At 38.2% G+C, this 27,279-nt stretch overlaps 1 protein-coding gene across 1 annotated transcript in view; it reads right to left on the bottom strand.

Moving 5' to 3' along the window:
• Positions 1-22,538, bottom strand: part of LOC106093741 (probable cytochrome P450 313a4) — a 50,327-nt gene extending 27,789 nt beyond the window's left edge. Inside the window, exon 1 of the mRNA XM_059362796.1 lies at positions 22,500-22,538. The gene's annotated coding sequence lies outside the window, so the exon portion shown is untranslated. The remainder of the gene's footprint in view (positions 1-22,499) is intronic.
• Between the last annotated feature and the right edge of the window lie 4,741 nt (positions 22,539-27,279).

Below are 27,279 nucleotides of genomic sequence, written 5' to 3' on the forward strand. Positions count from 1 at the left end.
GATTCGTATTCTACACTCAAATACATTTTGTATGAGCCCCATATAGATCAGTAAATAAGTCCTGTTTGGGGGGTGTTTTGGGGATGGGGTGGACCCCCAATTTGGTGATATCCAAATTTGGGACAAAGTTTCTGTCCCAAATTTGGATATCAGATTCGTATTTTACTCGCAAATACCTTTCATTTGAGTGTCATATTATTGGGGTGGTCCCCCAAACACTTGATCCGACAATTGAATATCAGATACGTTTTCTAATCTTAAATACCTTTCATTTGATTCCCATATTGTCGTGATTGGTGTATATATATATTTTGTAGGTCTTGGGGTGGGGCGCCTCCCCCTAGGTGACCCATCCGAAGTTTGGATACCAAATTTTTGTTTTTTATAGGTTACTATAGAAGAGCACACAAAATTTCGCTTAAATTGTACCACCCATCTCTGAGATCTGGCGTATATGAATAAATAAGTTTATTATTTGAGAAACATACATATTAGACATGCAAATAGACCTAAAGTCTATGCGTTTTAGCATGTGTCACTAAAAATTTGTTTTTTTTTTATTTGTTGAGTGCAAAATTTTTTTACAAATCATATATTGTTCGACATCGCGCTTCGAGTACTCCTTCATTTAAACAAAATATGAAATTTGTACAATACACTGAAAAAAAGTTGCAGCAAAATATTTTCTGTCACCAAAATTTTAATTTCAAAATATTAAAATTTTTATACCCTCCACCATAAGATGGGGGGTATACTAATTTCGTCATTCTGTTTGTAACTAGTCGAAATATTCGACTGAGACCCCATAAAGTATATATATTCTTGATCGTCGTGAAATTTTATGTCGATCTAGCCATGTCCGTCCGTTCGTCCGTCTGTCTGTCGAAAGCACGCTAACTTCCGAAGGAGTAAAGCTAGCCGCTTGAAATTTTGCACAAATACTTCTACGTGTTTTGTTGTGATATCCAACAACTGTGCCAAGTATGGTTCAAATCGGTTCATAACCTGATATAGCTGCCATATAAACCGATCTGGGGTCTTGACTTCTTGAGCCTCCAGAGTGCGCAATTCTTATCCGATTTGAATGAAATTTTGCACGACGTGTTTTGTTACGATATGCAACAACTGTGCCAAGTATGGTTCAAATCGGTCCATAACCTTATATAGCTGTCATATAAACCGATCTTGGGTCTTGACTTCTTGAGCCTCTAGAGGGCGCAATTCTTATCCAATTTGAATGAATTTTGGCATGTGGTATTTTGTTATGATATCCAACAACTGTGCCGAGTATGGTTCAAATCGGTTTATAACCTGATATAGCTGCCATATAAACCGATCTTGGGTCTTGACTTCTTGAGCCTCTAGAGTGCGCAATTCTTATTCGATTGGAATGAAATTTTGCACGACGTGTTTTGTTATGATATCCAACAACTGTGCCAAGTATGGTTTAAATCGGTTCATAACCTGATATAGCTGCCATATAAACCGATCTTGGGTCTTGACTTCTTGAGCCTCTAGAGTGCGCAATTCTTATCCGATTGCAATGAAATTTTGCGCGACGTGTTTTGTTATAATATCCAACAACTGTGCCAAGTATGGTTCAAATCGGTCCATAACCTGATATAGCCGATCTTGGGTCTTGACTTCTTGAGCCTCTAGAGTGCGCAATTCTTATCCGATTGGAATGAAATTTTGCACGACGTGTTTTGTTACGATATCCAACAACTGTGCCAAGTATGGTTCAAATCGGTTCATAACCTGATATAGCTGCCATATAAACCGATCTGGGATCTTGACTTCTTGAGCCTCTAGAGGTCGCAATTATTAACCGATTTGTCTTAAATTTTGTACGACGGATTCTCTCATGACCATCAACATACATGTTTATTATGGTCTGAATCGGTCTATAGCCCGATACAGCTCCCATATAAATCGATCTCTCTATTTTACTTCATGAGCCCCCAAAGGGCGCAATTCTTATTCGAATTGGCTGACATTTTACACAGGTCTCCAACATATAATTTAATTGTGGTCCAAACCGGACCATATCTTGATATCGCTCTAATAGAAGAGCAAATCTTTTCTTATATCCTTTTTTTTTGCCCAAGAAGAGATGCCGGGAAAAGAACTCGACAAATGCGATCCATGGTGGAGGGTATATAAGATTCGGCCCGGCCGAACTTAGCACACTTTTACTTGTTTTAATTGCTTTTCTTTTCACCAACAACAACTTTAAAAACCAAAGCTACCTTTTGATTTGATGAGTCCTCAGAGGTCTTAATATTGATCCGATTTGGCTAGAATTTGGTAAACAAGTTCTATTTATAATGCCCGTATTCAATACGACCTGAAAAAGTCCAACGATATATATAGTTGCCATATAAGCACATATTCTAGTTTTTCCTTTTAAGCCCATAAATGTCTCAATTTTTACGGAATTTGGTTGAAATTTGGTATTCAAAGCTCTTTAATGCCTTCCAATGACCATATCAAATAATGACTTCATAATTAAAGATAGCTGCCACACGAGCCAATTTCTGTTTTTGCTTTTAAAGGCATAAACTACTTCTCAAAATATAAAATTCATATATAATTGAATATTAATTCATAATTAGATCAACTGAATAAAATCTCTCTTAAATGTTGTTAATAAAAATAAATACAACTCTTTTTTGTTTTTGTTGTTTTGATGATCAATGTGAGTATTTAATATGCCGTATTTTGTTGATGCGCTTTTTGGTCAGGTTGAGGACTATTTTAATAAACCAAATCGTTTTCATTTTATCTATCGAAGTTTCGTTGGTTGTTTTTTTCCAACTTCATCAGGACAGAGTTTATTCGAGTTCGATTAATTTGACATCCTTGTTGAAATAATTATTCTATTATATAACAAGTAAAAAGGCGTTAAGTTCGGCCGGGCCGAACTTTGGATACCCACCACCTCAGATATATATTGGGTTGCCTAAAAAGTAATTGCGGATTTTTTAAAAGAAAGTAAATGCATTTTTAATAAAGCTTAGAATTAACTTTAATCAAATTTATAATTGTCGTTTTGTTCGATAACCTTTTGCCATCTTCCTGGCAAATTTAGTATTCCACGCTCATAGAACTTCTGGCCTTTATCTGCAAAAAACTGAACCAAGTGCGATTTTATAGCCTTATCATTGCCGAAAGTTTGACCATTTAAGGAGTTCTGCAAAGATCGAAATAAATGGTAGTCTGATGGTGCAAGGTCAGGGCTATATGGTGGATGCATCAAAAGTTCCCAGCCAAGCTCACTCAGTTTTTGGCGATTGAGCAAAAGTGTGTGCGGTCTAGCGTTGTCCTCGTGGAATATGACACCTTTACGATTGACCAATTCTGGTCGCTTCTCCTTGATGGCTGTATTCAATTTGTCAAATTGTTGACAGACATCCGAATTAATTGTTTGGTTCCTTGGAAGCAGCTCAAAATATACCACACCCTTCCAATCCCACCAAACAGACAGCATAACCTTCTTTTGGTGGATATCAGCCTTTGAGGTGGTTTGAGCTGGTTCACCATGCTTGGACCATGATCGTTTTCGACTAACGTTGTTGTAAACAATCCATTTTTCATCTCCAGTTATGATTCGTTTTAAAAACGGATCGAATTCATTGCGTTTAAGGTGCATATCACAAGCGTTGATTCGGTTTGTTAAATGAATTTCTTTCAATACATGTGGTACCCATATTAAAATTGACGCCAAACAAACAAATGTAAACAAAATTTCGCGCACTTTTTTTCTAAAGCAAGCTAAAAGTAACAGCTGATAACTGACAGAAGAAAGAATGCAATTACAGAGTCACAAGCCGTTGAAAAAATTTGTCAACCCCGACTATATAACTACTATATTACCGACGATTACTTTTTGGGCAACCCAATATGTAAACCTCCTTTCACCATAATCCAGTGAAAAATGCATAATTTATGCCCCCATGGCAGCTTAATCGGAATATGGTGCGATTTGGACCAAATTCCACACGAATATTGAGTGGTCTAATAACAACAAGTCGTTGTTCAATTTTGTAGAACGAAATATTGGTCTTCTTGGTAACCATATCCAAATATAGACCGATCTGAACCATATACGACACGGATGTGTAGTGTGCAAGGGTCTAGTCTGAGCAAAACTCCACAATAATGTCTATAGATGAAACAAAACGGCATGGCACGCATATTTCACCGGCCTTATTGCTCGTCGGATGGGGGGGATCTTGCCAATGTTCATCGTTTAATTTTACCAACTACCAGCTTTAATGTTAATGCGTGCACGAATGATAGCAAAACCAAAACAAAAGAAAGTCAGATAGAATAGACAAATACACAAAGTATAAGGGGGTCACAACACCAGAGGATCTATTTCCGACATCATTCGATCGGCTGTGCTAAGGTGTAAGCTGCACAGCATGCCCTCCCTTCCTGTTTACCAAAAGCATCCAAAGAAATCGCTTCTTGGTTGGTAAACCCATAATATTTACCCTACCTTCCTTTACCGACCCTACAAATCAAACTCAAAGGTTTGGGCTTACTCCATATTTAACAAATTCATTAAATTTATTAAGAAAAAGTTCATTATCAAATCCGGTCGCTCACTATAGAGATGAATCACATCATACTTTAAAAACAGACAAAAACAATATAATAAAAGAAATATTAAAGTCAAGGCTAACAACCAATTTTTTTTGTATATCTAAATTGATCCTTTAATTTACTAAAATTATTTTCATAACTCTAAAAAAAACTAATCATTTAAATTAAATCTCAAAACTTAACAAGAAGGGTTAAAAAAAAAACACGGCATGAAAAAAAATATTTATATAATATAACAAATAAGAATCAATAGGCGAGTTTATTTGAATTCAAAGCACGGCAGAAAAAAAATATTTATATAATATATCAAATAAGAATCAATAGGCGAGTTTATTTGAATTCAAAGCACGGCAGAAAAAAAACTAAATCGGCTGTGAAACAAACTTCATTTAAAAGGCTCATTATGAAAAAAGGATATGTAGCTGTGTGAGTGTATTTCCATTTGTACTTCTGTTAAAGTAAAACAGCTGTGAGTGCATTGACCCCTTTTTTCCCTTACTTCATTTTTTTCCTCTAATCACACATACATCAACACAACCCACTCGGTTGTATAAAACGAAAAACTAATTTTAAATCGCGAAGTTTTGACTAATATGCAGCCAAATTTCAATAAAAATGGTATCAAATGTAAAAACAATATTTTATAGGCATACTGGGCTAGATATGTCAATGATCAAAAGGCACAAAACGTACATTCATATAAAAAATATGGCCAAAAAAAATGTATCAAAGCTATTTCAATCGAAGCAGTGCTTTTCAGACCCAAGAACATTTTCTGAGAGTCTTGTTAACAGCGAATCAACATAGTTAACAGAGGTTCCAATAGCATGTTAACACTTTAGCATTGACATATCCACCAGCACAGAATCAGATATATATGTATATGCAGGATATTTAACTGAACAAACACAAACAGATCATCTGAAAGTTGCCAACTTGCAAAAATTCCAATTTAAAAATTATGGGGGAAGATTTAAAACATTTTTAAATTAATTTAAAAGAAAAAAATTATTTAATTTGACAAAAATTACCTGAGAGAGGTAACGGCATCTCTCTCACTCTCCGAAAAAAATAAATCTGTTTGGCTTTGCTCAGTGGTAGTATAACAGTTTGCACTTACTTGGTTTTTGTTGGAGCTCCCACGTTGAAAGGCCTTTCGAGGGGTGAGGGGTTATTAAAACAAACCAGCAAACTCCAGCCAATTGCAAGTTTTTAACAAAATACGCGGCATACACAAAAAATCACTTTTTTCAATATAGTCCTTAACATTTGATACGATTCACTCTATCGGTTTTTTTTTTTATTCGCCTTTTTCTAAAACATTGGATTGCCAAACCACTTTTACCAAAAAAAACTCTCAATTAGGCATTAACTTTTTGTTTCACTTCCGATTCGGTTCTCCATCTCTGCCTTACAAATGAGCAAAAATTAAACTATATAACACTTGAGGCAAATTACATGGGCAAAAAATACGGAAAAATAATTATTTTTTTAAGGTCTTTTTTTTTTTTAGCAAGTTACAAAACCTAAGAATTAGCACGCAAGAGTTTTTTTTCCTTTTCGAGAGTGATTTTTCAACCAAAACGCGTTTGTTTCGATTCCCGAAAAACAAAAACTAAATGAGTTGCACCAATCCCGACGGCTCTTTTTTTTCCTTGTACTTGAAACCAAGACAAACGATCCATTTAAAACACCAGAATCCACTGATCAAAAAAAATGAAAAGACTTTTGTTCGACTCTCTCAGGCAGCCAAATCTGCACAGCAGAAACAGAGAAATCCATATGAGCACAGGGAAAGGGGGAATCCTAGAATCAGAGAAACAAGGCCCACAGAACAATGAGTTCTCAAAAGAAATTGAGAAATTGTTTAGAAAAAATGCAACCTTACCAAATGTATTAATCCAGGAGTTAAATGATCACAGGGGACCAACACTCCAGCTTTGGGGATAAAACCCTCAGCAAAAAGAAAATGCAGGAAACCAACACTTGCAACAATTATTTACCCGCGATTTTATAAATAAACATCGATTCTGCAGGACAATAAAAAAATAAAAATTGAGGAGAACTGCCACCAACAAAAAAAAATTTAATCCCTTTTTTACTAAAGCAAGGATAACGCTTTTACACTTTTAAAGAATCTCAAGTCCTTTACGACACAAAAACTTAAACTTTTGGGTGCACACGGTTGCAAGGTTGGAGCAAAATGGATCTCAAATCAGTCTGCTACCACCTTTTGTAGCCTTGACCTAAACAATGGGGCAAATTGCTGAATTACTACCACAAATTAAAATTCTCAAAACCAAAAATGTCTTCTTTTACATACATGCCACAAATACAATAATAATCCATTTGTGAGTGTATGGGAACTCCAATGCGAAAGAAAAGCTACAAAGAACATAGAAAAGAAGTTAACATTCACCACTATGGCTAAGGGGAAATTATAGCAACTTTTCAATATGGAGACAAAGTGCTCTAAACCTATGATTTGGTCGGACTTATATGTGTGGATGTTAACAACCAAGACCATTTTCCACCTTATCCAATAGTTGTCAAAAAAAAGAAAACCAAAAGGAAAAAAAATTAAACAACTCATTTGAACTTTGATGTGATCAAATGATCAAAAAAAAGAAAACAAATGAAATGAAACAAACAAAAAAAAAAAAAATAAATAAATAAAAAATATAAATGTATAAAGAAACACTGCTGCCGGTATTCGAACTCACGCTCACCGGTTCGTAGGCTGTAAAGCTTCCCCTAGGCTACCGCCTATGATGCGTCTCTGTTAGCTACGTGATTATAACACATGATCACACTAAGCTTTGAATCATCAACAGCGGTCAATGTAAGTGAATCCAACTGTAACAGTGCTACAAGGAAGAAGAAGAAGAAAAACAGCATAGGCAAAGCTCCAAATATGTTCCAATAAGGGAAAAACACGAGACAAGCAATCACAACAACAAAAATACTCTAGCATCCACATTGTATGTTAACTCGCGTTGGGGTTGGAAAAAAAACAGGAATGTCCATATCTATTATCAGGCGGGCCAATTCCAAGAAATATATTCATATTGGGTACATCGACATGCGCCACTACAAATACCCCCCGCCAAAATCAGGCTTAATGGACACATTGGAGATTAAGTCTGATACCGCATGGAGATGTAATCTATTGCCTCATATCTTTTGCATGATATGTACCAACCAACTTGCCTTGAAGATCTTCAAGTTCATAATAACAAGTACCAATTCTACGACGAACCCTGCATTTAATAAACGTAGGTGCAAGTTTAGCATTGTATCCTTTTTCAAAACTGCTTTGGCTAAAATTTCGCCTGTACACCTCTTGACCAACATTATATGACACTTCACGCGAACGTAGGTTGTATTGTCTTTCATTACGATCATGTTGCACTCTCATCACATTAGCAGCTTGGGATCTAACAACATCAAAGGTGTCCGATCTATTAAATTGTATCGCCCTATCCTCTAAAGCATTCAGTTTTCTTAGCAGTTGGTAAATAGAACCATTAGTCACCATATTTTGACCAAAAACCATAAAATAAGGGGAAGTCCCAATGGCAGTATGTACTGTCGAACGCAAAGCACACGCAATGTGGCTTAGTTTTTCATCCCAATTTTTTTGATCGGGTTTTACATATGCTTTAATAGCAGAAATGACGGATCGGTTCACCCGTTCAGAGGCATTAGCCTGTGGCGAATGAACTGCGGTATAAATATGAGAAATCTTATAAAAATTCAAAAGATCATTAAATTTCTTTGCTTTGAACTGCGTTCCATTATCCGAGATAACGCTCTCTGGTACACCAAATGTGTGAAACAAATCTTCTTCCATATACTTAATAACAGCATCAGCTGTAAACTTTTTAACCGGGCGGAGAAAACAAAACTTTGAAAAATGATCAAGGACAATAAAAATTCCAATATTCCCTGAACTGGATCGAGGGTAAGGTCCTATGAAATCAACATATAAGCGCTGAAAGAATCTATGGGATGAACCAGTGTCACCCATGGGTGGCCTCATAACAACATTAGGGTGCTTTGTACTCTTACAAACTTCACACGAGTTAACATAATTCTTAACATCCCAAACTAAGTTAGGCCAGAAATAGTATCTGCGAATTCTTTCCAATGTTTTATTAATCCCACAATGCGAAGACAAGGGGTCATCATGATGTTTCTGCAATACCTCTGGAACCATACTTTTAGGAATCCATAGCTTCCAAATCATGTCATCAGCAAGCTGTTCTCCAACGGCGTGTTCCGTTCGTCTGTATAAATAACCATCGATAATCTTCAAGTCGGGAGTGGAATCGATATTATCTTCAACCCTTCTCAATAAGTCCTTGTAGTCGTCAGAGGAAAAATGTTCAGATTTTAAATCAACAAAAACCCCGCGTTCATTTCTTATCTCGGACAGACCGCATATTTCAGACAGGTCATCGGTATTCGTACGCGAAAGCGCATCAGGAACTATATTCTGCGACCCTTTTCTATGCTCAATTTTAAACCGGTATCCTTGAAGCTTCAAGGCCCATCTAGCTAGCCGCGTGCTTAAGTCAGTTTGGGACATGAGCCATTTAAGAGAGGCGTGATCAGTAATCACCGTGAACTCATGTCCCTCGACATAAGCTCGAAACTTTTTAATGCAAAGCATTGCTGCCAAGCATTCTTGTTCAGTGACACTATAGTTACGTTGGGCTTGGTTAAGTTTCTTAGACATAAACGCCACAGGAAACTCATCGCCCTCCGCATTCTTTTGCACCAAGACTCCTCCTATTCCTGTTTTGCTGGCATCACAGTGTATAAAAAACGGCTGTGAAAAATCAGGACTGTGCAAAACAGGGGCTGAGCTAAGAATGGATTTCAAATCTTCAAAGGATTTTTGGGCCTCCTCGGTCCATACGAATTTTCGATTAGTCTTTAACAAATCAGTTAAGGGACTAGAAATAGCAGCGTAATTCCTGATGAACTTTCTGTACCACCCTGACATACCTAGAAATCGTCGGACTTGTTTAACCGATCTCGGTGCCGGGAATTCAGTAATGGCCGAAATTTTTCCTGGATCGGTACGAATGGTCCCGTCCCCAACTACATGGCCTAAATATCGGACTTCTGTCATACAAAATTTGCTTTTTCCTACGTTTATTGTAAGTCCAGCATTACGAAGACACTTAGCCACTTCCTTGAGTACCTCTAGATGCCGATCAAATGTGGGAGATACCACTAGAAGATCGTCCAGGTAGACCAAAACCTCAGCTCTGAGAGATGCCGGTATCACCCTATCCATAAGCCTGCACATGGTTTGCGGGGCATTACATAAGCCAAATGGCATAACTTTAAAATGATAAAGGGGTCTCCCAGGAACCGTGAATGCAGTCTTACCTTTCGACGATTCATCTAGCGGTATCTGCCAGAATGCATCCTTCAAATCAAGGCTGGATATAAATTCAGCTTTAGGCAAACGACTCAAGATACCATCGATATGTGGAAGTGGATAAGCATCCCCCTCTGTAACAGCATTAAGTTTTCTACTGTCCAAGCATAAGCGATTCTTGCCTGGTTTTCTATGCAAAACAATCGGTGAAGACCAAGGACTAGTGGACTCCTCTATTACACCCATAGCCAACATGCGATCAAGCTCTTCGTAGATTAGCTTCTCAATCGCCGGAGAGACAGGGAAATGCCTTTGTTTTATCGGGGTTGCACCACCCGTATTAATAGTATGGCAAATAACATTCGTTTTCCCTAGGCCCTCTTTCGCGAACGAAGGAAACAAATCGATAGCACATTGCAGCTGAAACTTCTGATCCACCGAGAGATATTTCTGGTCTAAATTTTGGGCATCGCCTACTGAGAACGATAAACTGGAAATTCCATTTAAAAGAGACTGAGGAAGAAGGTTATATTTCCTCCAAAAATCAATGCCAAGTATCAAATCCTGTGACAAATTAGGAACCACATAAATAGTAATGGGCTCACTTTTATTTCTAAAAACCACTTCAGTCGTAAAAACACCCGCAATCCTTTGAGGTTTACCATCTGCCGTATTGACAGTGGTGTTTAATTTCTTATAAGGAATCTGAGATCCTAGAAAATCTATAGCGGCTTGAGCACCAAGACACGTCACGGAGGCACCAGTGTCTAAAAGACCTATCACATTTCTATCTAACAAACGCACCTCAGCATAAGGACGAACATCGCCTGGCCTCTCAAGTACTGAAACACTAAAGTTCCTTTTTAAATTCTTGACAATTTTCCAAAATTTTCTCATCCTTTTGCTTGACCTGGCAACCCTAGGCTCTTCATTGAATATCCTGTCTCTGACCTTGAGATAATTTTTTAACCTCACATGAAAAGGTATTATTGGACGAGGTCCTGTAGTAGTAGGGCAAGTACTTTGAATCACAGTATTATCCTGGGTATCATAATTTTTATTTGAATATTCAGTATTATGGGTTTCCTCAGGTTGAGTATCCGAAGGAAAATTTGAACGAGAAAATATTTTTACATGGTCTGTGAGGATTGTTGACAAGTTTTCGGTCTGGGTGCACTTCTCAGTGCAGAGCTCTGGAAGTTTTTTGGATTGTCATTACATTTCCTACAATTGGGTTTATATACTTGTGGAGTACCACAACCATAACAAAAAACACTGCGATCAGCTAAACATTCTTGGTATCTATGACCTGTATGCCTACAATTCCAACACACAGATGAGACCTCCGAAACTTCTTCAAACTCAAGTAATTCAGGCTCGTTAACTTCATTGAATTCAACTTCTGCTGCACGCTTTGAAAGATGATTATGCCTGCTACCGGAGAATCCATGCTTACGACTCATATCCTGTAGGAAGAACTCCCTACGCCGACAAATTTCACGCAATTGACCAACCGAGCTAATCGACATATTTAATATTTCATGCTGGATATCTGGTTGTAGATTGCGACGTAAGATTTCAACCAGCGTTTTATCATCAAGGGGCTTATCAAGTCTATCGACCAAGTCTATGACTGAATCATAAAAAGTGTCGAACGGTTCGTTTGGCTTTTGCTTCCTGTCGCGTATTAATTCTCTTATGTCAATATCAGTTCTGGAGTCCCTATAATGCTGACGTAATGCTCTACAAAGATCGAACCACTGAACAACACGTACAGTACGGTGGAACCTCCAAAACCAGTCACTGGCTTTGCCTTCAAAAAGTGCACTTGCGCTACGACAAAGGATGTCAAAATCACCATTTAATGTCTGTCTAGTTAGGGCTTCAACACGATAAATAAAATTATCAACAGGTAAGCTGTTCGAACTACCATTGAACTTAATCTTCCAATTGGCAATTATTTGGCTAACCTTATCAGGACGAAAGGCTAAATCATGGCTTAAATTTGGGGCACTAAATCGAGATCGGCTTGCAGAATTACCATCATGGTTACTTCTACCAGAATCATTATTCACCTGTTCATTATTTGAATATGGCAACCCCAGCAACTGCTCTAAGGTCCTCTGCTCAACCTCACCTACATTCAGCATAGAGGGACGGTTTCTATTGACTACCGGCGAAGATGCGTTAGCAATCTGTGGAGCCTGATTAATATTTAAACGAGCAAGACTAACCTCAACACTCTTCTCGACCCACGAAGTTACCTGATTGGAAAGAGACTGAACAATCTCTGTTTGTTGCCTATTCATCATTGCAGTCACTAAGTCCTTTATGCTGTCCAAAGTCAAGCTGGGTTGAGGTAGTGACATACCTGCACTAGCATCTAAATTTGTAGTTATATCCTGGTTAGAGGATCCTTCAGCCCTATTGGCATCATAGCTCTTGGCTTTTGCAGACGACCTAGTTGCAACCGATGAAGTTGTTTTCTGCGAAGTTGCAAGACCGGACTTTTTGCTGTCCTTGACTATGTTCGACCCACACACTGGACAATCAGACTGAGTTTTAATGTAATTCGTAATGCATATTTTATGAAAGGAATGTCTACAGGAGGTTTCTGTTAAAAGTAATGGATTCTGAATAACAGAACTACAAATCTGGCATAAAAGCAAGTTACCCTCAACAGCTGTTCCAGCAGCTGAAATATGTTCAGAACTTCTTTCAAGGGGCATTTTCAAATAACATAAAAAAAATCAAAATCTAAGGTAAATCAAGACAAAATAATAACTGAAAAAAAAATCAAAAAGTAAATAAAAACAACAATTCAATCAAGGAAACCAAGTTTGATTTGTTCGGGCATAGGAGGTAAGGTAGGATAGTAATAAAAAAAAAATTATCAAACTATGCGAAAATAGATGGAAATAATTAAGGAGAAGAATAACAAATTGATAGGGGAGACAGAAAGAAAAATGGTTATTTACGATGGGTAAAAACATCCTCGATAATATTCATACATTCCAAATCGCAAATAGAGAAAACAAATAATAAAAGTTTCCAATCAGATATACGCTGAAGCCAGAATTAGAGCCTAGCCCAAAACCTGTATTCATTCAACCTGAACACCAACTGAAACTTTCACACGAGAGAAAAAAGGGCAGGACAACCTAACTCCTGGTTATATGCTTCAGCACCGCTGCATATCAAACATACAAATTCCAACGAAGTTTAGTTATCCCGACAAAAGAAAATAAATGGGAAAAAAAAATAAAGGCAGTATAAAGAAAAGAGAGGAAAAATACTAGGAGCTGAGTGAAAAATCCTACGATATCTGAAATATCAAGCCGTTCAATATAAAAAAAATTTTTAATTCACTCGGGCCCCACGTTGGGCGCCAAAAACTGTAGTGTGCAAGGGTCTAGTCTGAGCAAAACTCCACAATAATGTCTATAGATGAAACAAAACGGCATGGCACGCATATTTCACCGGCCTTATTGCTCGTCGGATGGGGGGGATCTTGCCAATGTTCATCGTTTAATTTTACCAACTACCAGCTTTAATGTTAATGCGTGCACGAATGATAGCAAAACCAAAACAAAAGAAAGTCAGATAGAATAGACAAATACACAAAGTATAAGGGGGTCACAACACCAGAGGATCTATTTCCGACATCATTCGATCGGCTGTGCTAAGGTGTAAGCTGCACAGCATGCCCTCCCTTCCTGTTTACCAAAAGCATCCAAAGAAATCGCTTCTTGGTTGGTAAACCCATAATATTTACCCTACCTTCCTTTACCGACCCTACAAATCAAACTCAAAGGTTTGGGCTTACTCCATATTTAACAAATTCATTAAATTTATTAAGAAAAAGTTCATTATCAAATCCGGTCGCTCACTATAGAGATGAATCACATCATACTTTAAAAACAGACAAAAACAATATAATAAAAGAAATATTAAAGTCAAGGCTAACAACCAATTTTTTTTGTATATCTAAATTGATCCTTTAATTTACTAAAATTATTTTCATAACTCTAAAAAAAACTAATCATTTAAATTAAATCTCAAAACTTAACAAGAAGGGTTAAAAAAAAAACACGGCATGAAAAAAAATATTTATATAATATAACAAATAAGAATCAATAGGCGAGTTTATTTGAATTCAAAGCACGGCAGAAAAAAAATATTTATATAATATATCAAATAAGAATCAATAGGCGAGTTTATTTGAATTCAAAGCACGGCAGAAAAAAAACTAAATCGGCTGTGAAACAAACTTCATTTAAAAGGCTCATTATGAAAAAAGGATATGTAGCTGTGTGAGTGTATTTCCATTTGTACTTCTGTTAAAGTAAAACAGCTGTGAGTGCATTGACCCCTTTTTTCCCTTACTTCATTTTTTTCCTCTAATCACACATACATCAACACAACCCACTCGGTTGTATAAAACGAAAAACTAATTTTAAATCGCGAAGTTTTGACTAATATGCAGCCAAATTTCAATAAAAATGGTATCAAATGTAAAAACAATATTTTATAGGCATACTGGGCTAGATATGTCAATGATCAAAAGGCACAAAACGTACATTCATATAAAAAATATGGCCAAAAAAAATGTATCAAAGCTATTTCAATCGAAGCAGTGCTTTTCAGACCCAAGAACATTTTCTGAGAGTCTTGTTAACAGCGAATCAACATAGTTAACAGAGGTTCCAATAGCATGTTAACACTTTAGCATTGACATATCCACCAGCACAGAATCAGATATATATGTATATGCAGGATATTTAACTGAACAAACACAAACAGATCATCTGAAAGTTGCCAACTTGCAAAAATTCCAATTTAAAAATTATGGGGGAAGATTTAAAACATTTTTAAATTAATTTAAAAGAAAAAAATTATTTAATTTGACAAAAATTACCTGAGAGAGGTAACGGCATCTCTCTCACTCTCCGAAAAAAATAAATCTGTTTGGCTTTGCTCAGTGGTAGTATAACAGTTTGCACTTACTTGGTTTTTGTTGGAGCTCCCACGTTGAAAGGCCTTTCGAGGGGTGAGGGGTTATTAAAACAAACCAGCAAACTCCAGCCAATTGCAAGTTTTTAACAAAATACGCGGCATACACAAAAAATCACTTTTTTCAATATAGTCCTTAACATTTGATACGATTCACTCTATCGGTTTTTTTTTTTATTCGCCTTTTTCTAAAACATTGGATTGCCAAACCACTTTTACCAAAAAAAACTCTCAATTAGGCATTAACTTTTTGTTTCACTTCCGATTCGGTTCTCCATCTCTGCCTTACAAATGAGCAAAAATTAAACTATATAACACTTGAGGCAAATTACATGGGCAAAAAATACGGAAAAATAATTATTTTTTTAAGGTCTTTTTTTTTTTTTAGCAAGTTACAAAACCTAAGAATTAGCACGCAAGAGTTTTTTTTCCTTTTCGAGAGTGATTTTTCAACCAAAACGCGTTTGTTTCGATTCCCGAAAAACAAAAACTAAATGAGTTGCACCAATCCCGACGGCTCTTTTTTTTCCTTGTACTTGAAACCAAGACAAACGATCCATTTAAAACACCAGAATCCACTGATCAAAAAAAATGAAAAGACTTTTGTTCGACTCTCTCAGGCAGCCAAATCTGCACAGCAGAAACAGAGAAATCCATATGAGCACAGGGAAAGGGGGAATCCTAGAATCAGAGAAACAAGGCCCACAGAACAATGAGTTCTCAAAAGAAATTGAGAAATTGTTTAGAAAAAATGCAACCTTACCAAATGTATTAATCCAGGAGTTAAATGATCACAGGGGACCAACACTCCAGCTTTGGGGATAAAACCCTCAGCAAAAAGAAAATGCAGGAAACCAACACTTGCAACAATTATTTACCCGCGATTTTATAAATAAACATCGATTCTGCAGGACAATAAAAAAATAAAAATTGAGGAGAACTGCCACCAACAAAAAAAAATTTAATCCCTTTTTTACTAAAGCAAGGATAACGCTGTTACACTTTTAAAGAATCTCAAGTCCTTTACGACACAAAAACTTAAACTTTTGGGTGCACACGGTTGCAAGGTTGGAGCAAAATGGATCTCAAATCAGTCTGCTACCACCTTTTGTAGCCTTGACCTAAACAATGGGGCAAATTGCTGAATTACTACCACAAATTAAAATTCTCAAAACCAAAAATGTCTTCTTTTACATACATGCCACAAATACAATAATAATCCATTTGTGAGTGTATGGGAACTCCAATGCGAAAGAAAAGCTACAAAGAACATAGAAAAGAAGTTAACATTCACCACTATGGCTAAGGGGAAATTATAGCAACTTTTCAATATGGAGACAAAGTGCTCTAAACCTATGATTTGGTCGGACTTATATGTGTGGATGTTAACAACCAAGACCATTTTCCACCTTATCCAATAGTTGTCAAAAAAAAGAAAACCAAAAGGAAAAAAAATTAAACAACTCATTTGAACTTTGATGTGATCAAATGATCAAAAAAAAGAAAACAAATGAAATGAAACAAACAAAAAAAAAAAAATAAATAAATAAAAAATATAAATGTATAAAGAAACACTGCTGCCGGTATTCGAACTCACGCTCACCGGTTCGTAGGCTGTAAAGCTTCCCCTAGGCTACCGCCTATGATGCGTCTCTGTTAGCTACGTGATTATAACACATGATCACACTAAGCTTTGAATCATCAACAGCGGTCAATGTAAGTGAATCCAACTGTAACAGTGCTACAAGGAAGAAGAAGAAGAAAAACAGCATAGGCAAAGCTCCAAATATGTTCCAATAAGGGAAAAACACGAGACAAGCAATCACAACAACAAAAATACTCTAGCATCCACATTGTATGTTAACTCGCGTTGGGGTTGGAAAAAAAACAGGAATGTCCATATCTATTATCAGGCGGGCCAATTCCAAGAAATATATTCATATTGGGTACATCGACATGCGCCACTACAGATGTTGGCCGCTATATCCAAATCTGGACCGATCTGGGTCAAATTGAAGAAAGGTGTCGAAGAGGCTAACGAACTCTCGGTCCAAAATATCGGCAAAATCGACAATAAATACGGCTTTTATAGGCCCAAATCCATATATCGAGAGATCGGTCTATATGGGAGTTATATCCAAATCATTACCGATCTGAGCCAAATTGAAAAAGAATGTTGAAGGGCCTAACACAACTCACAGTCCAAAATTTCGGCGAAATCGGGCAATAAATGCGGCTTTTATGGGCCCTAGACCCAAAATCGAGAGATCGATCTGTATGGCAGCTATATCCAAATCTAAACCGATACGAGTCATATTGCAGAAAGATTTCAATTTGATGTATTGCAAACGGAATGACTAAATGAATATATCCCCATGCTTCGGTGGTGGGTATAAAAATGAAATTGTTGCGCTTTGTTTGTTTGCCTGTTCCGTATAGACTCTAAAACGGCTAAACCGGTTTTCATGAAATGTTCACAGATGGTAGAGTATGAGCCCCGGTGAAAATAGGGTAGTACATTTTTTGATATCCGAAGTGGGAAGGAAAGGAAAGGAAGGATGGAAAGGATTTTCATATGACTCTTGATATTACAGATAAATTTCATAGAAATCGGTTCAGATTTGGATATAGCTCACATATAAATGTTCGTCCGATTTCAAGTAATACAGCAATAAAATGGTCAGTTGTCAACCGATTCTCTCGAAATTTGGCAGGCAGAACTTTCTTAGAAATGTCCATATTACTGGCGAATTTCATAGAAATCGGTTCAGATATTGGGGAGTAGAGCTCCAAATTGATACCCACTTTCGGGAACAAGTTTCTGGGGTCCTTACATACATATTTACCGACCATGGCAATATGGGGCTCAAATAAAAGGTATTTGGGAGCAGAGCACGAAATTGATACCCATATTCGGGACCACGTTTCTGGGGATCCACACCACCTCCTTAGCCTACCAACCACCACCTCCTTAGCCTACCAACCACCACCCTAGGGCCCTGCCCACTAGCAAAATCCCCATGGGAATATCGTGCTCTAACAAAGTCTTTTGAGAATGGAGTACATCCAACATCCAAACTTAAACGACCCTAAGCCCTCCGACCGAATTTATAGAATAATAAAGATCATATAGGATTCACATAAAGGCATTTGTGTTGTAATACTGTAAGTCAAGCGACACATATACCACATTCGTAGTATGGTATTTTTCTAAAGGCTCTTTAGTTGTCGAAAATAAATATTCAAAGGATAATTTTGTTCCATATATTCTAAAAGAAGCTAGTGGAAACAAGTAAGAGCGTGCTAAGCTCGGCCTGAGCGAATCTTGGGAACCCGCCGCCATGGATTCTGCTAAAAATGTATTCAAAATAAATTTAGTTGAAGGGCATAATTTTATTCTACATACTAAACTTCTGTCAAACCAGCAAAAACTAAAGCTACTTGGAACCGAACAAGGATGATCGTTTTTGGAACTCACACAGAACACAACATGCAAAATTTCAGTCACAACAGATTACTATATGCTAATTTAAGCCAAATCGGACAAAAATTGCGGATTGTAAGGGCTTAAGAAGTCAAATAGGAAGATCGGTTCATATGGGAGCTATATCAGGTTATAGAGCAATTTGCACCGTACTTGGAAGATCAGCTCAGAACGTAGAGACGATCATGAATATATATACTTTATGGGGTCTTAGACGAATATTTTAGATTAGTATACCCCCATCCTATGGTGGTGGATATAAAAATGTAGCGTTCGTCACATAGCGGGTGTCTCATAGGGTTCACGGCTTTACAGAAAAAATTTTAAATGTTTTGGGTTGTTTAGATACAATTTTAAAACTGTCGTTCGTTCATCTTTAAATCATTCAAAATCAATTTTAAAAGTTAACTACATAAAATTCGCTTGAAATTACCAAAATATTCATCTTCGAAAGACACTTCCATTTTTATAGCGTACGTCATACAACTTTAGGACCATTTTTTTAACAATGAATGATTTTCGCTTAAATCAATGCACCCATCCCCGATATCTGTCGTTTTTGAAAATTGTGGTTAGGGGTAAGGTGCGCCCCTAAATGGGGTACCCTATATCCATTGGGTACCCCATATCCTTTACCATCTGTGAAAATTTCATGAAAATCGGTTCAGCCGTTCTTGCGTCTATATTAACAAACATACAGAGACTGGATAAACCGTATGCTAAGGAACAGGTGGATAAATTGCGGATGTCCCATGACAAGAATATAAGGGAAAAGTGGTACAGGGCACAACAAAGGGGGCCGTTTTATCGCCATTCCTACGGATGACCACGATAAATGACCTATTAAGGATGCTAAATGCATGTGGCAAATAACTGGGCTAGACCCAGGGGTCTCAGTATTAACCCAGACAAGACTGAAATATGCCTGTTCACAAGGAAGACGGAGGTGGACCAATTTGACGCACCACTTTTCCTCAACAAAACGATTCGATATCTGACAAGGTCGTAGGGTGACTTGGGAGTGATCTTGGATAGGAAACCTAATTGGAAGTGTCACATTCAGGAGCGTACTGAGAAGGCTCACAGATGATGAGCACAATGTAGACGGGCCGTAGGTTCGAAATGGGGCCTGAATCCGAGGATAGTTCCCTGGCTCTACAGAAGCGTGATTAGGCCAATACTTACTTACGCCTCAGTAGTGGTGGACTGCTATTGAGGCCACCCTTGCACAGAGGTAAGCAGGTCCGCCTATGACGCTGAATGTCTGGGTTCGAATCCTGGGGAGAACATCAAGAACATTTTCAGCTTTGATTAACCCCTCCTAATTCTGGCAACGTTTGCGAGGTACTGTACCATTTGGTATGGCAGCCATATACAAACTTCTCCACAAAGAGGTGTCGCACTGCGGCACGCCGTTCGGACTCGGCTATAAAAAGGAGGCCCCTTACTGTTGAGCTTAACTGGCATCGGACAGCACTCATGGATATGTGAGAAGTTTGCCCCTGTTGCTTCATGAAATGTGACGCACCACTTTTCCTCAACAAAACGATTCGATATCTGACAAGGTCTTAGGGTGACTTGGGAGTGATCTTGGATAAGAAACCTAATTGAAAGTGTCACCTTCAGGAGCGTACTGAGAGGGCTCACAGATGATGAGCACTATGTAGACGCCCACTAAGGCACTGGAAACTATTCTAAATATCCGACCCATTGACATACAGATTTAATGTGAGGCAGCCATTGCGGCTATGAGGCTTAAGACGATGGGAGCAGCTCATACCATCGCGGTATAATCGAGGCAACGATATTAAACCTCGAAGAAAGGGAAGAGGTTTCCGATCGGATACCTGAGACGACACTTGAGGTTGAGTGCGAGACACTGCTGCCAGCGGCACAGTCTTGGACCGACGGAACCCAAGTATTGCCGTCAGGAGGATTATGGACCTGAAGGTCTACATTGAGAACCCAGGGACTGAGATCTGTTTTAGACCGCCTGGTCATGCTACGGTCCTGCATGCGGAGATCAGGGCGATCGCGGAATGCGTGAGGTGGTATGATACTAACGCGAGGACTTCGAGTGTGAACATCTTTACGGATAGTAAAATCGCCATTAGAGCAATAACAACCGGGAGGGTAAGGTCACGAACAGTCTTGCATTATAAGAAGGAGATTAACGCCTTTTCTGAGGATGGCACTATCCCCATCGCTTGGGTGCCTTGTCATAATGGAGTAAGGGGGAATGAAAGGGCAGACGATTTGGCAGTGAAGGCCAGAACACTGCCGTCAATTAACTTGGTTAACCCGAAGCCGCAGTCCGATTTCAGGGCGTGGGCGACAAACCCGCATGTAACACTGTGGAACAGCGAAACAGCCGATAGGACGGCGAAAATCCTATGGGGTTATCTGGATCGTGAGAGGATGAGGCTATTACTGAAAGGAAGTAAGAAGGTGGTCAGTATAGCTGTTGGTATCATAACGGGACACATAGAGCTAGGAGCTCACTTACGTAAAATTGGTGCTGCAAATGATGGCATGTGCACGACATGCGGGGAAGATGATGAGACGTTGGAGCATTTCATATGTCATTGCTTGGCTTTCGGGGCTAACAGGTACCGGCACTAAGGTGGGGACACAATACCATACATGAATCAACTTAAGGGTGTGATATGGAAAACAATTAAGAGGTTTTTAAGTAGCACGGAATTTCTAACTTAAAATTTTCTTTTTCGAAGTTACTTTTTATACCCTCCATCATAGGATGGAGGTATACTAATTTCGTCATTCTGTTTGTAACTACTCGAAATATTCGTCTGAGACCCCATTAAGTATATATATTCTTGATTGTCGCGACATTTTATGTCGATCTGGCCATGTCCGTCCGTCTGTCCATCCGTCCGTCCGTCCGTCCGTCCGTCTGTCGAAAGCACGCTAACTTCCGAAGGAGTAAAGCTAGCCGCTTGAAATTTTGTACAAATACTTTTTATTAGTGTAGGTCAGTTGGTATTACAAATGGGCCATATCGGTCCATGTTTTGATATAGCTGCCATATAAACCGATCTTGGGTCTTGACTTCTTGAGCCTCTAGAGGGCGCAATTCTCATCCGATTTGACTGAAATTTTGCACATAGTGTGATATAGCTGCCATATAAACCGATCTTGGGTTTTGACTTCTTGAGCCTCTAGAGAGCGCAATTCTTACCCGATTGGAATGAAATTTTGCACGACGTGTTTTGTTATGATATCCAACAAATGTACTAAGTATGATTCAATTCGGTTCATAACCTGATATTGCTGCCATATTAACCGATCTGGGATCTTGACTTCTTGAGCCTCTGGAGGTCGCAATTATTATCCGATTTGCCCTATAGCCCGATACAGCTCCCGTATAAATCGATCTCTCTATTTTACTTCTTGAGCCCCCAAAGGGCGCAATTCTAATTCGAATTGGCTGACATTTTACACAGGTCTCCAAAATATAATTTAATTGTGGTCTAAACCGGATCATATCTTGATATCGCTCTAATAGCAGAGCAAATCTTTTCTTATATCATTTTTTGCCTAAGAAGAGATGTCGGGAAAAGAACTCGACAAATGCGCTCCATGGTGGAGGGTATATAAGATTCGGCCCGGCCGAACTTAGCACGCTTTTACTTGTTAGTTTTAAGAACATACAATAAGCCGATTACTGGCTTAGATGTATGTCCATAGTGGCATGGTGCTGATTAATATCTGCACCCTATTTTCAAACTAACCTAAAAAACAATCAAGGAGCAACACTTTAATTTTTATATAATACTTGCTTATAAACAACGACTCTATTCTCTTTACATAGAGCGTAGCACTACATTACACACATTTTATCGATGTTGTATGTATATTTAATTGTTTAATTGATTTTAATACAATACAAACAAATGGGTGGATTTTTGAATACGACCACAAGTGTTTTTGGAATAAATGAAAGCTAGTTTAATATAAGGTATTACTTGCACTTACGAGTAGCACCGCAAACAACAAAATAAACGTACTGAAATTTTTATGTAGTACTGTGTTCAATAATTAATACTAGAAATTAAATCTTATAATAAATAGGAAACCCGATTTTCAACTTATTGATTATTTGACTTCTAATGTGAAAAAGAAAGTATATAGTATAGCCTCTTAATAAAATAATTTAGCAAATTCACGAAAGTACCAGTAAAATGAGAGATCAGAATGAGCGAGTTGCGAACAAACATAAGCTTACAGACATTAACCATCTTCAAAATACAATCGCATGACGTAAATTTCCAGATTATTTACTATTTTTTACAAAAAAAAAAACAAATACTAAATAATAGAAAGTGCAAATGTGCCCATAAACATTCTATTAAGCAACAAGGGCAAACTTCTCACATATCACCGAGTGCTGTCCGATTCAAATTTAGACTTAATGATAAGGGCCCTCCTTTTTATAGCCGAGGCCGAACGGTGTGCCGCAACCGACACCTTTTTGGGCAGAAGTTTCTATATGGCTAAGTACCTAACAAATGTCGCCAGCATTAGGAGGGCAAAACCAACGCTGAAAAAATGTTTTTCTGATGTTCTTGTCAGAATTCGAACCCAGACGTTTAGCGTCACGGGCGGTCATGCTAACCTCTGCGCTACCATGGCCCCTATTGCATTTGCAACAAATTGAGATATCCATTTCTGACCCTACAAAGTATATATATTCTTAATCCCAAAAATCTAGCTATGTCCAGTCTGTCTGTGGAAATTCGAGTCTTAAAAAAGTTTAAGTTCAAAGATGGGCCATATCGGACAATATATATGATTGATACATATAAACCGATCTGCGGATGAAAGGCCCTAGGACTACAAAAGCCACATTCATTGTCCAATTTCGCTGATATTTAGCAAAGCGAAATGTGTTAGGTCCCTCGACATCTATACCGAGTATGGTCCAGATCAAACCATGTTTGGATATAGCTGTCATATATCCCTATTTCCCGATTTAAGGCCTTGAGCCCATTAAAGGGGCATTTATTTCTATAAAAAGCGGGTTCATTACACCATTTCGCCAAAATTATGTATAATGGCTTGTATTACGCACCTACCCATCCCTCCCGAATGTGGTGGCGATCGGACAATATTTAGATAATTCGACGTCCGTGCCAAGTTTGGTCCGAATTTGACTATATTTCGATAAAGCTGCTATGGGTTCTTAATAAAGTTGGCAAAATATCGATGACACTATCGATTTATTATTTTGTGGCTGAATATCGTCTAATATTTCTCTACCGATGTTATCGGCGAAGTTCCCCTATTTGCAAAATTAAATAAAACAAGCTATATATCGTTTCAGACCATATTGGACACGTTTGTTGAAGGTCATGGGAAAAGCCGTTGTACAAAATCTCAGCCGAATCGGATAATAATTGCGCCCTCTTGGGGCTCAAGAAGTCAAGATCCAATATCGGTTTATATGGCAGCTGTACCAAGTTATGAACCGATTAGAACCATACCTAGCATAGTTGTTGGAAGTGATACCACCACATCACGTGCAAAAATATAGCCAAATCGGATAGGAACTGAGCCCTCTAAATGCTGAAGAAGTCATGATTCAAGATCGGTTTATATGGCAGCTATATCAAAACATGGACCGATTTGGCCCATTTGCAATCCCAACCGACCAACACTAATAAAAGGTATTTGTGCAAAATTTCAAGCATCTAGCTTTATTCCTTCGAAAGTTAGCGTGCTTTCTACAGACAGACGCACGGATGGACAGACGGACGGACATGGCTAGATCGACTTAACACGATGGCGATCAATATTTCGAGGTGTTACAAACAGAATGATGAAATTAGTATACCCCCATCCTATGGTGGAGGGTATAAAAAGCCCATCTGACCCTAAATGCCTCGCGATCATACCTTCTCCAATCGTCTTTTATGTTGAGCAACTTATTGACCACGAACTGATATGGGAGCCTAGTAAACTTATTACACAAATGTTTTTACTTTGGCTTTGTGAAATTTGGTGGAATAGTTAAGAGCCATCCAAATTTCTGTCAGTGCACTCAAAAAAAAGTTCAGTTAAAACGAACTAAGTTTCAATAAAATTTAACAAAATATAGAGATAAAGACAAACTTCTTCGATTTTAGTTTTTGTTATTGTCAACTAGTAAAAGCGTGCAAAGTTCGGCCGGGCCGAATCTTGTATACCCTTCACCATGGATCGCATTTGTCGAGTTCTTTTCCCGGCATCTCTTCTTAGGCAAAAAAGGATATCAGAAAAGATTTGCTCTGCTATTAGAGCGATATCAAGATATGGTCCGGTTTGGACCACAATTAAATTATACGTTGGAGACCAGTGTTAATGATCAGCCAATTCGAGTAAGAATTGCGCCCTTTGGGGGCTCAAGAAGTAAAATAGAGACATCGATTTATATGGGAGCTGTATCAGGATATAGACCGATTCAGACCATAAAAAACACGTATGTTGATGGTCATGAGAGGATCCATCGAACGAAATTTCATACAAATTGGATAATAATTGCTCAAGAAGTCAAGATCCCAGATCGGTTTATATGGCAGCTATATCAGGTTATAGACCGATTTTAACATAATTAACCACAGTTGTTGGAAGTCATAATAAAACACGTCGTGCAAAATTTAATTCCAATCGGATAAGAATTGCGCACTCTAGAGGCTCAAGAAGTCAAGACCCGAGATCGGTTAATATGGCAGCTATATCAGGTTATTGACCGATTTGAACTATACTTGGCACAGTTGTTGGATATCATAGCAAAACACGTCGTGCAAAATTTCATTCCAATCGAATAAGAATTGCGCACTCTAGAGGCTCAAGAAGTCAAGACCCAAGATCGGTTGATATGGCAGCTATATCAAAACATGGACCGATATGGCCCATTTACAATAACAACCGACCTACACTAATAAGAAGTATTTGTTCAAAATTTCAAGCGGCTAGCTTTACTCCTTCGGAAGTTAGTGTGCTTTCGACAGACAGACGCACGGACAGACAGGCGGACGGACATGGCTAGATCGACATTAAATGTCGCGACGATCAAGAATATATATACTTCATGGGGTCTCAGACGAATATTTCGAGTAGTTACAAACAGAATGACGAAATTAGTATACCCCCAGCTTATGATGGAGGGTATAACAATTAAAAAGGTGTTAAGTTCGGCCTTGCCGAACTTTGGAAACCCACCACATCGGGTATATATACAAACCACCTTTCGTCATAATTGGTGAAAACATTCATAATTTATGCCCCCATTGCAGCTTTTTCTAAATATGTCCAGACCAAATTTGACACGGATATTGAGTGGTCAATTAAGTACAAGTCATTGTTCAATTTTATAAAACAAAATATTGGTCTTTTTGGTAACCATATCCAAATATAGACCGATCTGCATCATATACAGCACGGTTGTCGAAATGCCTAACATAAATCACGGTGTCAAATTTCAGTGAAATCGGATTTTAAATGTGCCATTTATGGGGCCAAGACTTTAAATCGAGAGATCGGCTTATATGACAGCTATATCCAAATCCGAACCGACCTGGGCCAAATTGAAGAGCGCTGACAATGGGCCTAACACAACTCACTGTCCCAAATTTCGGCGAAATCGAACAATAAATGTGACTTTTATAGGCCCAAAACCTTAAATCGGCAGATCGGCCTATATGGCAGCTATGTCCAAATCTGATCCGATCTGGGCCAAATTGAAGAAGGATGTCGAAGGGCTAACACAACTCACTCTCCCAAGTTTTAGGAAATCGGATAATAATGTGGCTTTTTTAGGCCTAAGACCCTAAATCGGCGGATCGGTCCATATGGGGGCTATATCAAGACATAGTCCTATCTTCGAACTTAACCTGCTTATGGACAAGAAAAGAATATGTGCAAAATTTCAGCTCAATATCTCTATTTTTAAAGACCGTAGCGTAATTTCCACAGACAGACGGACGGACATGGCCAGACTTTATACTTTATAGGGTAGGAAATGGATATTTCGATGTGTTGCAAACGGAATGACAAAATGAATATACCCCCATTCTTCAGCGGTTATAGGAAGCAAAGTGTGCTAAATTCGGCCGGGCCGAATCTTGGAAGCCCACCACCATGGATTCTGCAATAAAATTTATACCATATAAACTTATTTGAAGGGCATAGTTTTATTCTTCATACCAAACTTCTGACAAACCAGCAAAATTTAAGGTTTCTAGAAACCGAACAAGTATAACCGAGAGTCTGGTTTATATGGAAGCTATACCAGGTTAGAGATCGATTTGGTCCGTACTTGGCTCAGTTGGAAATCATAACAGAACATTATATGCAAAATTTAAGCCAAATCGCACAAAAATTATGGCTTTCAGGGGCTAAAGATGTCAAATTGGGAGATCGGTTTACACGGAAGCTATAGCAGGTAACAGACTGATTAGGGCGCACATAACACACTTGTTGGAAGTCATAACAGAACACTATGCTCAAAATTTCAGCTAAATTGGACAAAAAATGCGGCTTAAGAAGTCAAATCGCGAGATCGGTTTATATGGGAGCTATTTCCAAATCTGATATAGCCAATTTGCATTCCGCGACAACCTACATCAATACTGAGTATCTGTGTTTTCAAGCGGCTAGCTTTATGCGTTCGAATTCTATTGTGATTTCGACAGACGGACGGGCGGACAAGGCTAGACTGACACGGAATGTCAGGACGATCAATAATATACATACTTTATGGGGTCTTAGATCAATA

This window comes from Stomoxys calcitrans, chromosome 2, assembly GCF_963082655.1.
Source record: "Stomoxys calcitrans chromosome 2, idStoCalc2.1, whole genome shotgun sequence".
In the NCBI taxonomy this organism is placed as follows: Eukaryota; Metazoa; Arthropoda; class Insecta; order Diptera; family Muscidae; genus Stomoxys; species Stomoxys calcitrans.